This window comes from Camellia sinensis, chromosome 7 (assembly GCF_055761805.1).
Source record: "Camellia sinensis isolate YWXY chromosome 7, ASM5576180v1, whole genome shotgun sequence".
In the NCBI taxonomy this organism is placed as follows: domain Eukaryota; kingdom Viridiplantae; phylum Streptophyta; class Magnoliopsida; order Ericales; family Theaceae; genus Camellia; species Camellia sinensis.
Genome location: NC_138967.1, coordinates 186,486,650 through 186,497,263, shown reverse-complemented (window position 1 = coordinate 186,497,263; position 10,614 = coordinate 186,486,650). Strand labels below are relative to the sequence as shown.

Here is a 10,614-nt window from a genome sequence, read left to right as displayed (position 1 = left end):
GGCATCCTGAAAATTTCATTTTGCTATCCAGATTTTGTTCAATTGCATATATATTCTTCATATAATTTCAGGGAAAAATTAAGAGAGTATATAACACATGTTTAGTTCGCCGTATAAATTGTTTGGAGTGCTATTACAATTTGTGAAAATCATTGTATCCTGGGAGATAGACGCCTTTTATCTATAAGTACCGTAGCGGGGCGAATCTGTCTTAAGGACAGAGTGTCACACACTCGACTTAATCTTTTAAATATTCATTCGGTTCGGTAAAATAAATCTTGTAAGCTATTTATTTTATTTGTTTGATTTGGTTTCAATTTATTTATTATACACAGAAAATTGTTCCAACATACATTATTTATATATTTAAAAAATATAAATTTAAATAATAATTAATTATAAATAGCACATTTATATAATAGTGGTGGCATATATTATTATTTAGGTAAAATATTGATTTTTTTAATATGTTTATATATATTGTATATATAATTATATAATCAAAATTTTACTTGTAACTTTAGTATCATACGCAAGTATGAATTTATAAATTTTTTGACTTGTTAATACCCATGAATAAACTCGAACTCGATTTATTAAATTTTTATTAAACTCGTTAAAATCTTAAATAAATTCAAACATATTAAAACTCAGCTTGGTTCGACTCGCCTCGTTTGCAACTCTAACTCCGGGTGAACCAATCACGGATCGATGAAACCCAGTGTTTCATCTGAGCATTACAACTCACCAATTTTCAAACGTCTACTCACCTTTTAATCAAAACTCTATGGGTTCGTTTGGTTTGTATTTCTGAAAAAATTTTGGGAAATTTTCACTACAAATAAGTTTTTAAAAGTAATCAAACCAAACAAATTTTCTCAAAAAAATTTCTCAAAACTTGTAAACCAAACAAGTTTTCCAAACAAATCTCTCTCAATTACTTTTTCCAAAACTCTCTCTCAAAATAATTTTCCAAAACATCTTTTGGAAAAAACCAAACCAAACAACTTTTCGTACTTTTTATCTCTAAAACACATCACTCAGACACAAACCAAACATACCCTATAATTCACAGTTCATAGCAAGATGGCAGAGAGTCCAGTGTTCCATCTACTAGCCAACTTCGCACCCTTCCTTCAACAAGAGGCCAATTTGTTGACCGAAGTTCGAGAAGAAATCCAATACATCAGAGATGAATTTGATCGCATGAGCGCTTTCCTGAGAGTCGCTGATGCCATGGAAGAGAACGATCCTCACGCAAGTGCGAGAAGCTGATAGGAATGTGGGATGTGTTACATCATGAAAGGAGATGACTGAGACTAGGGTTAGGGCTTGATGTTTTGAAAGCAGCCATGGAAAGACCTTTTACTAGCATCTGTTGAATCACACCAGAGGTCGAAACAGTTGGCAGTTAACTATTACTTGAAATCTGAAGGAAAAATATTTGGGATTATCTACACAAAATTCCTAAATTATTGAAAAATATTATTTTGATTTTGACTCTATAAATTATAAAAATATACAAATGAATCCTTAAACTATTGAAAAATATCACTTTATCTCTTAAATTATAAAAGTGTACAAATGGACCTCATAAATTATTGGTGTGTTTCATTTTAACCCTTTTGTTAGGGATCTAATTGGTATATTTTTATAATTTAGGAGGGCCTATTTATACATTTTTATAGTTTAGGAAACAAAGTAATACTTTTCAGTAGTTTAAAAATCTATTTATACGCTTTTATAATTTAGAGAATTAAACTAATGTTTTTTAATAATTTAAGAGGTCTTTATATAAATAAAATATTTTTATTATTAAAAGGTCATTAAAGTAACGACATTTTACGTTTATTTCTTAAAGGTAAATTACTAAAACCCCTCTTTTGTAATTTGTACATTTGCTTAACGGTTGATTTTTAAAAAAATGTTATCTTATTATAATTAACGCTCTATGTTAAATTTTTTTAAAAAATTTATAGAAAATCAGATCATGTCTAAAGGACAAGACATATTTATTAAATTTCTAGAACAATAATACCTATTATTGATTATTTTAGGATAATAATATTCTTACGTGATGATTTCATTTGCACTTTGTCTCTCTTATCTTAGTAGTAAAATGCAAACATGATAACCAGATAAGGGAGTTATTGTCCAAAAAATTTAATAAACGTGTTATGTGTTTTAAACATAATCTGATTTTCTGTAAATTTATAATGAAATCCTAACAAAAAAAGGTTTACTTTAATAAGATAACCCTTTAAAGGGTTAACTGTCGAGTTTTGAAATTCAAAAGGGTAAAATGTAAATAGGTCATAGTTTAAAAAAAATTATTTTAATTTACCCCAATTTTGACTTCATCTATTTAAATTGCATTTTAATATATTCATTAATAACTTTTGTATTTTATTTTTGAGTAAGGTTAGAGACTCACATTTGAGACTCCCAAATACACCCACAATAATGTGGTAAGGAAATAGAGTCCCACAAAATTGAATATATGACAAATAAAAAATTGACACCTATCATTCTATATTATTCTGGATGAAATTATTGGGGTTTTATTGGAGTTCTCAAACATTTTTATTTATTTTTATATCTTATTTTTTTAATGTAAAATTGTTTTATTATTATTTATTATTGCAAACAAAATTTTGAACATATATTTATAACCTTTACTATGGGATCATTGGGCAAAGAAGTCTTTATTAGCTGGGAATTTGTATGAAGAGATTTTCTTCAAAAGCTTTTAGATTATTGAAATATGTCAAATCCACTAACTTATGTCTATGAAAAAGAAAATTTAACAAAAAAAAAGAATATATATGATATTTTTCTTATTCAATTTGTTTTCTTGTTGACAACGAAGACATATTTACATTTTTGTCTCTTTGTTTTTCCTGGGTCACGCAAGGCAACTTCAGGTGAACCGATCCCCATCAATGAATCGATGAAACCCAATTAAATTTTAAGCATTACAAATCCTCAATTTTCAAACTCACAACTCACCTATTATTCAAAATTCAGTTCAGAGTTCAGAGCACCATTATTCTCTCACATCATCGTCATTCCTTCAAAATACAACATAGCCAAATGACAGAGTGCAGTGTTCCATCTACTAGCCAACTTCGCACCCTTCCTCCAAGAGGCCAATATGTTGACCGGAGTTCGAGAAGAAATCCAATACATCAGAGAGATGAATTCGATTGCATGAGCGCTTTCCTGAGAGTTGCGGATGCCATTGAAGAGAATGATCCACAACTCAAAGTATGGGTCAAGCAAGTGCGAGAAGCTGCATATGACATTGGAGATGTTCTCGAATTGTTCATGCTCCGCCTTGGACATCGTCATGCCGATGGATTTCATGGCTTTCTTCGTAAGGTTTCCGGCTTTGTTAAGACTTTAATAGCTCGTCATCAAATTGCTTCTGAAGTAAAAGGAATAAAGTCCAGAGTCAAGGATATTTCCAAGGGACATAAGAGGTACCATCATAGATATGGTACGTTAGAGCAAGGTTCAAGCTCAAGGTCCACTGTTTTTAACAAAGCATGCCATGATTATCGCAGCGATGCCCTTCTACTTGATGAATCTGAGCTGGTAGGCATTGACAAGCCCAAATTGCAACTTATTAGGTGGTTGGTGCATGAAGATCCTAGACTCAAGGTGCTCTCCATATCAGGAATGGGCGGATTGGGAAAAACAACACTCGTTAAAAAGGTCTTTGATGCCTGGATCACTCTGTCCGAATCCTTCAACATGAAGGAGCTCCTAAAAGGCATGATCACACAGCTTTTTGAAGAAGTCAAGTAACCAGTCCCACAAGGGGTGGACAACATGGATACAAACAGCTTAAAAGGGATAATTAATGCTTTCCTACAACAAAAGAGGTATGTGCTTGTTTTTGATGACGCGTGGGATATTCATGCGTGGCAATCTTTTAGATATGTGTTTCCCATTGGCAATTGTGGCAGTTGAGTAGTGCTGACAACCAGAAATACAGATTTAGCTTCTTTTGCTAGTACAGAATATCACGGCGATGTCTATAATCTTCAGCCCTTGACTCCTGAAGAGTCTTGGACATTGTTTTGCAGGAAAACATTTATGGAGAATTCTTGGCCTTCACATTTGGAAGGACTTTCAAAAGCCATCTTGAATAGATGCGAGGGATTGCCGCTTGCAATTGTGGCAATTAGTGGTCTTTTATCAACAAAGGGTAAGAGCAATGTGGATGAGTGGGATAAGATCTACCACAGCCTTGGTGCAGAACTAGAAGGAAATGACAACTCTGAAGCATGAATTCACTCAGTTACATTGATTTACCTTATTATCTGAAGTTCTGCTTTCTATATCTAAGTGTTTTATCGGAGGATTGTTTGATTGACCATTGGAGATTGATTCGGTTATGGGTGGCAGAAGGATTTGTAGAAATGAAAGCAGGAAAGACGGTAGAAGAAGTTGCCAAGGGCTACCTCAATGAGCAAATCAATAGAAGCTTAGTTCAAGTGGCAGAGACGAGATCAGATGGAAGGGTCAAAACGTATCGCTTCCATGACCTCTGGCATAAAAATGGTTGTTTCCAAGTTGGAAGAGCAAAACACTGTGACAATAGCTGGTGAACAAAGAAAGTGTGGCCCAAAAAGGTGCGGCGCTTATCAATCCACAATCATTTGGAAAATACACAACAAAGCAAGTGTTTCACTCGACTTCGTTCTTTGCTTATGTTCAATGCAACAGATTCACTGTCCAAGTTCTCCATGCTTGCATCGTCAAATGATGGTCTACGGTTGCTAACCGTGCTAGACTTGAAAGGTGACTTGTTGGAGACATTCCCAAATGAAGTTTTGAAACTAATTCAACTCAGGTATTTAAGTTTGCGCGGAACCAATGAAGAAGTAATTCCAAAGTTGATTAGAAAGCTCCAAAACCTGGAAACATTGGACCTTAAAGATGCGTATGTCACTGAGTTGCCTGATGATATCCTCAAGCTCCAACGACTTTGCCATATTTTGTTGTATCGCTACATACAAGATCTTGTTCCTTCCATTTGTTTTCAACACCATTGCAGATTCAAAGCCCCAATGGAAATAGGAAGTTTGTCATCCTTATAGAAACTTTGTTCTATTGAAACAAACCATGATAATGGGACCATGTTACTAGGAGAGGTAGGGAAGTTGACTCAACTGAGGAAATTACGCATTGAAAAACTGAGAAATGAAGATGGGAGGGTGTTATGCTTGTCCCTTGAAAGCTTAGTAACCTTCGCTCATTAGTTGTTCGTGCAACAGGAGAAGATGAGATCATTGATCTAGATTCTCTTTCTTCACCTCCTCAACTACTTCGAACACTCTACCTAGTAGGAAGTTTACATAAGGTACCACATTGGATACCTCATTGCACAGCTTGGTAAGAGTAATTTTAGCATGGAGTAAGTTGAAGGATGTGCATCCACTAGAATCCCTTCAAGGTTTGCCCAATTTGGTTGAACTTCAACCTCAACAGACATATGAAGGGAAAGAATTGTGTTTCAAGGCTGGTGGATTTCAAAGACTTGTGAGATTAGGACTAGCTGGATTAAAAAGATCGAGATGGGTGAAAGTGGAGGCTAGCTCGATGCCTTGTCTTGAAGAGTTATTTATCCATGAATGTAAATTGGTAGAGGAGTTACCCTCTGGCATTGAATATCTAACCAACCTTAAATCTCTTTATTTTGTTGATATGTCTTATGGATTCAGTTCAAGCCTGAACAGAAACTTAGAAGGTGGGACTTATTGGAAAATGGCACACATTCCAGAAGTTTGGATTGGGGACACAATATGTGGCTCTATGCAAGGAAGTTATCTATAGTGAGAGAGGAGACAGCTCTAACCATATTGGATTACCACTATATTTAGAATGCATATTATGTATTTATTTATTTTCATGTGCTCTTGGTACTTGACTTCTTGTATTCATGTTGATATCAAATTTTTGTCTTTTTTTTCTTCTCCCTTTCATTTTGTCTTTTTTTCCTTCTCCCTTTCATTTTTTTTAGTAGATCAAGAGCCTGTTATTTGACCTCCTAATTTTGATCCTAGAGAGTTTGTAACTTCACAAAATTTAAAATTGGGATTGTAAATGTTAGTGTTCATTTGGTGAGGTTTTTATTTTATCTTATTTATTTTGCTTTAGCTTTAAATTTTTTGAAAATTGAAATAAAAATGCATTTGCTAATTGTTCACTTTTAAAAAAGCTGGTTACAGTTCTCAAAAATTGAGGAAATAAGAAAAATGTGTGTTTACTTATTTTCAAAACAACTTCATTCCATCTTACCTCCCTCACCCTTCCGTCCTCTGGCCAACCTCTCTGCTCCTACAACCACCTCCGACCACTTCCCCCATTTGGTAACTTACTATACTTGTTTTGATTTTGGAAAATCGTATACAAGTTTTCTAAACTCACTTTCTAGATTTCAATACCATATAAAAGAGATGATTGGTTAATGATTAGAGAGAATATGAGAATGCAGCTGCCACATTTTTCTTCAAACCTTATTCAATCAAGCCAATAATTGTGATTTTTTTTAGTTGAATTTCTCTCAAGTTCATGCGCAAGGGGCCCATCACAAGTCCATTTCAATCTTTTGAACCATTCATTTTGTACGACCATTAATGTATATTATCCGTGAAAAAAATTTAATCAATATAATAATCATAACATTTTTATTTTATCGCATTACGTTTGGTGAGGTGGTTATTGACATGTTTGTATTGGACAACTTCTTGGCCTTTTTTGTTTTTTAATTGGCATCGAGGTATCCAGATCAAAGCCCTACTAATCACCAAGGGTGCATAGACCCTTGGCAAGGAGTTTCTTGCAAGTGTATCACAGTTAATGCAAGGGTTTTCTCCAATCTAATGGCCCCAAGGAATTGTTAGCATTTAAGAGGTTTCGATCCTTGAACCTTGGAGGGAGCACAATCCCAAGACCTAAGGCCTTGCCACCAGGCCAACCCCTTGGGATTAACTTCTTGGCTATTTTTTAAATCAGTTTTTCTCCAATCTTGATAGAGATTGTATATAATGAATGAGGTCTGTTTTCATGACTCATTGATGGACCTCATTCTTTATGTACGACTGCTTTTTTGTCTTGGTATCAAATTTCATTATCAGACCATCTTTTAAATGTCTCTTCTATTTGATCTCTTTATTCTTCTTCTAACAATAATGGTAGTGCACTAAAAAGTATAAACAAAAGTGTAAGAAAAAAATGAATTTGTGTTGTGTTTTGTTCAGTTTTAAGTGTGCATATTTGTGTGTGTATTTTTTTCTCGTGCACGTAGCATTGCTCTTATGTCTAACACTTTTACATAGAACCTTGAAAATGAGTCAAGTTGAACTTAGTAAATAAGTTGTGCAAGTTTGACTTGAAAACTTAATGAACTTGGTTCGTTTATATTTCGAGTCGATCTCAAACTAAATCAAATGAATCATGAGGCGAAAAACAAAAAATGATTAGAATTTCAAGCAGTCCCATTCACGAGAAAGGCTAACACCAAGAAGTTCCATTCTCATACTAAAATAGTTAATATAGTGATAACAATAAAATCAAAGTTTCTAAATTAACCACAAGAATTGAATTAATCAAAACCAACTACAGTATCAAGGACTCTGCACCAACTAGGTTGCTATCTATCTGATATAAATTCTCAAGTCTAAATTTTCCTTTTGAAATGTCATCTTCTATAAATTCTCAAGCATCATCTGAATTTGAGCATGGCTCAAGTGGATGTACTTCCAGGTTCTAGAGGGAGGTTTGGCATTTGAGCTTATGGAGAAGTGTTGAATGCCCAGTTGAGTTAACCCTAACTTAATAACCCACTAACATCATACCAGTGCTTCCCCCCAAAAAAAAGTCTAAGCATCATCTTGTAGCTAATTATCTAGATGTAAATAACATAAAATCAGAATTTCAATAGCTTTCTTTTCTCTCCTTTTATTTATCTATTTTATTCTGCACAAAAAAAAGAACAATAGTGTAGTGTTAAGGCAATAGAAACCTTGATTTCAGATGTGGATGCGATTTCAACATATGACATGGACTCCAAAAGCCTAAAGAACGATGAAATTGTCAAATTCTAACTTTTTAATTGTGCTATAAACAGCAATGAAATTAACATTACTCTCTATGTGTATCGTGGTAGCAACTTTACAGACAACATTAACCTACATCAACTGATCTTTTTGGAATCTTTCAAACCTTTGCATCAGAAAAGATATACAGAAAAATCAATAATACAAAAACCTAGTATTATACAAAGTAGTGGTATAAAAACTCCAAAACAGGACAACCAAATCAGAACACGTTTTAGCAACCCTTAGGCCTAGAGTATTTTGAGGGAAGAGATGGGTACCTTTCATTCATATGCGGGTATGGATCCATTTGATACTTCCCTCGAATTTGGCAGAAAGGGAGCTTCATGGCGTCCGCATCATTAAACCACTTTGGCAGGCTGCTTGAATTGTTTTCAAAGAACTTGAGAGTGTAAGCATATCTTTTATCTGCAGTTTGGACAAGATAAATTAACAAAGCAATAATATGTAAAATTCTTGACCTGGGTTTTACATCCACACAACAATCAATTTCAGTTGAACATCCATATTTATTTAGCCATACAGTTCAAAATTATTTTGGTGATAGTAAAATGAAAGATAAATTACATAAATAGTCCCTAGAATATACCATTGATTTCATTTTGGTCTATAATCTTCAATTTGTATCGATTGCATCCCTAAGACAGAGAGAGAGAGAGAGAGAGAGAGAGAGAGAGAGAGAGAGAGTACCCAAATTAATCTGGTGAGAACAATCGTTGCAACTTTTTCTTCTTCAATGGAAAACCCAAGCCTTTCTTCGATTTCGATGAAGCTTTGTAAGAGGAGCTAATTTAAGCCCATTAAATTAATTAGGCCCAATAGCCCAAGGTTGGTGGGCCCGAATTTATCGCAAGTTCAAGATTGGTGGGCCCGGATTTATCGCCATCAAACGGGCCAAATCGCTCTAAGCCTCGAAAGGGTTCGGATCCACGAACCTAGAGACTTACTCAAGCCCGGACTCGAAAGGGTATTAAGCAAGCCTAGAGATCCGAGACACTCGGACTCGAAAGGGTTCGGATCCACGAACCTAGAGACTTACTCGGGCCCGGACTCGAAAGGGTATTAAGCAAGCCTAGAGATCCGAGGCACTCGGACTCGAAAGGGTTCGGATCCACGAACCTAGAGGTCCGAAACACTTGGCTTCGAACGGATTCAGACGCAATCTAGAAGTCGCTCCGTTAATGAGTCCCAGAACACTTGCGGGCTCGGAGCTTTCCGGGGTCTATGTACCAGAACCATGGGCGTAATGGAGTCCGAACAAAGGACCCGATCCCGAGGACGGTGAGTGGAGATAAATTCACTCTTCGGTTAAACTAGCCTATACCCGGGTCGAGGTGGCACGACCCCGGGGGGTCCATGAGACTCGGCAATATTTTGCGGCAGGACGTCCTCTGGGACTACCCCTGACCCTTTGGGATGATTGGGGATCATTGGTTAGGTGTGGCTAAGAAGAAGGGTTCGCCGAGAGGTTGATCTCCTCTTCGGGGTTTTCTCGTCCTCGGAGAAGTCACCTCCTCGGAGAGGTCACCTCCTCGGACAAGGTGGTTAGAGAGAATATCCCCCATGTGCCTTGCACATGGGCTCCATCCTACATCATGAGGTGCCTATAAATAGCACCCACCCATAGCTTTACAAGGGATGAATTTTTGGAGAGATGACTCTTGGGAAAGAACTAATTTCCCATCTCCATTATCAACCTTGAAAGTGAAAGTGGGAGATCCATGGGAGAGCCTTGCCATTATTCTATTCTCTAGCCATTTTGTCTTCTTCTTCACCCAATCTTTTATCTCCATCATCTCCTTTGTTGTTGTGTTCTTGAGTTGAGATTATTGAAGAATCTAAGCCTCTTATCATATTCTAGAGAATGCGAAGTTGTTTTTCAAGGATCTTCGAAGATCTTCGAATTTTCCAACTCTTTTCTCGAACCCTCTCCTACATTTTGGCGACTCCGCTGGGGAGGCAGATTGGTTAGTGGTCTCAACGAGATCTGGAATCCATACAACTCCAACAAGGATGGCGGGAGAAGATGAAGTTCACCAACAAGGATCCTCTAATGGTGGTGATGACAGAACCATGGCTCCAGATCAACCACTTTTGCTTGAAGCCATTCAAGGACTTCAGAATACTCAGCAAGAGATTCTTACCACTCTTCAGAATCTCACTCACACCATGTTGGTGATGAGTTCTAACTTTGCACCGGCGCCAAACGGAAATCAAACTGGTGGTGGAGTTATTCCCGCCGGAGTACAAAATCAAATCCAAGGAGAAGTAGGCCCCAATCAGCCTATGGCTCATGGCAACACGGCCACAGTAACACATGCTCAAACCACAGTAGGCGGCGGCAGTTTGCCCATGCCCGGGCTCCATGGCGTGCCAAGCCAAGATCCAATGGTGACTAGGGGAGTCTCTGGTGTAATGAATGGTGCTCCGGCGACTGTTGGTGTCCAGGAAAACATAAGGAGCATGATGGCGCAAAAGGGAGCTC

General features: G+C 36.5%; 1 long non-coding RNA gene across 1 annotated transcript; it reads right to left on the bottom strand.

Moving 5' to 3' along the window:
* Positions 1 to 872: 872 nt before the first annotated feature.
* On the bottom strand, positions 873 to 8,904 carry LOC145795516 (uncharacterized). Its single transcript, XR_014336580.1, has 3 exons — positions 8,820 to 8,904; positions 8,390 to 8,537; positions 873 to 1,375 (listed from the first exon to the last, which is right to left on the bottom strand). It is a non-coding gene; the product is annotated as an uncharacterized LOC145795516 (long non-coding RNA).
* Positions 8,905 to 10,614: the final 1,710 nt, after the last annotated feature.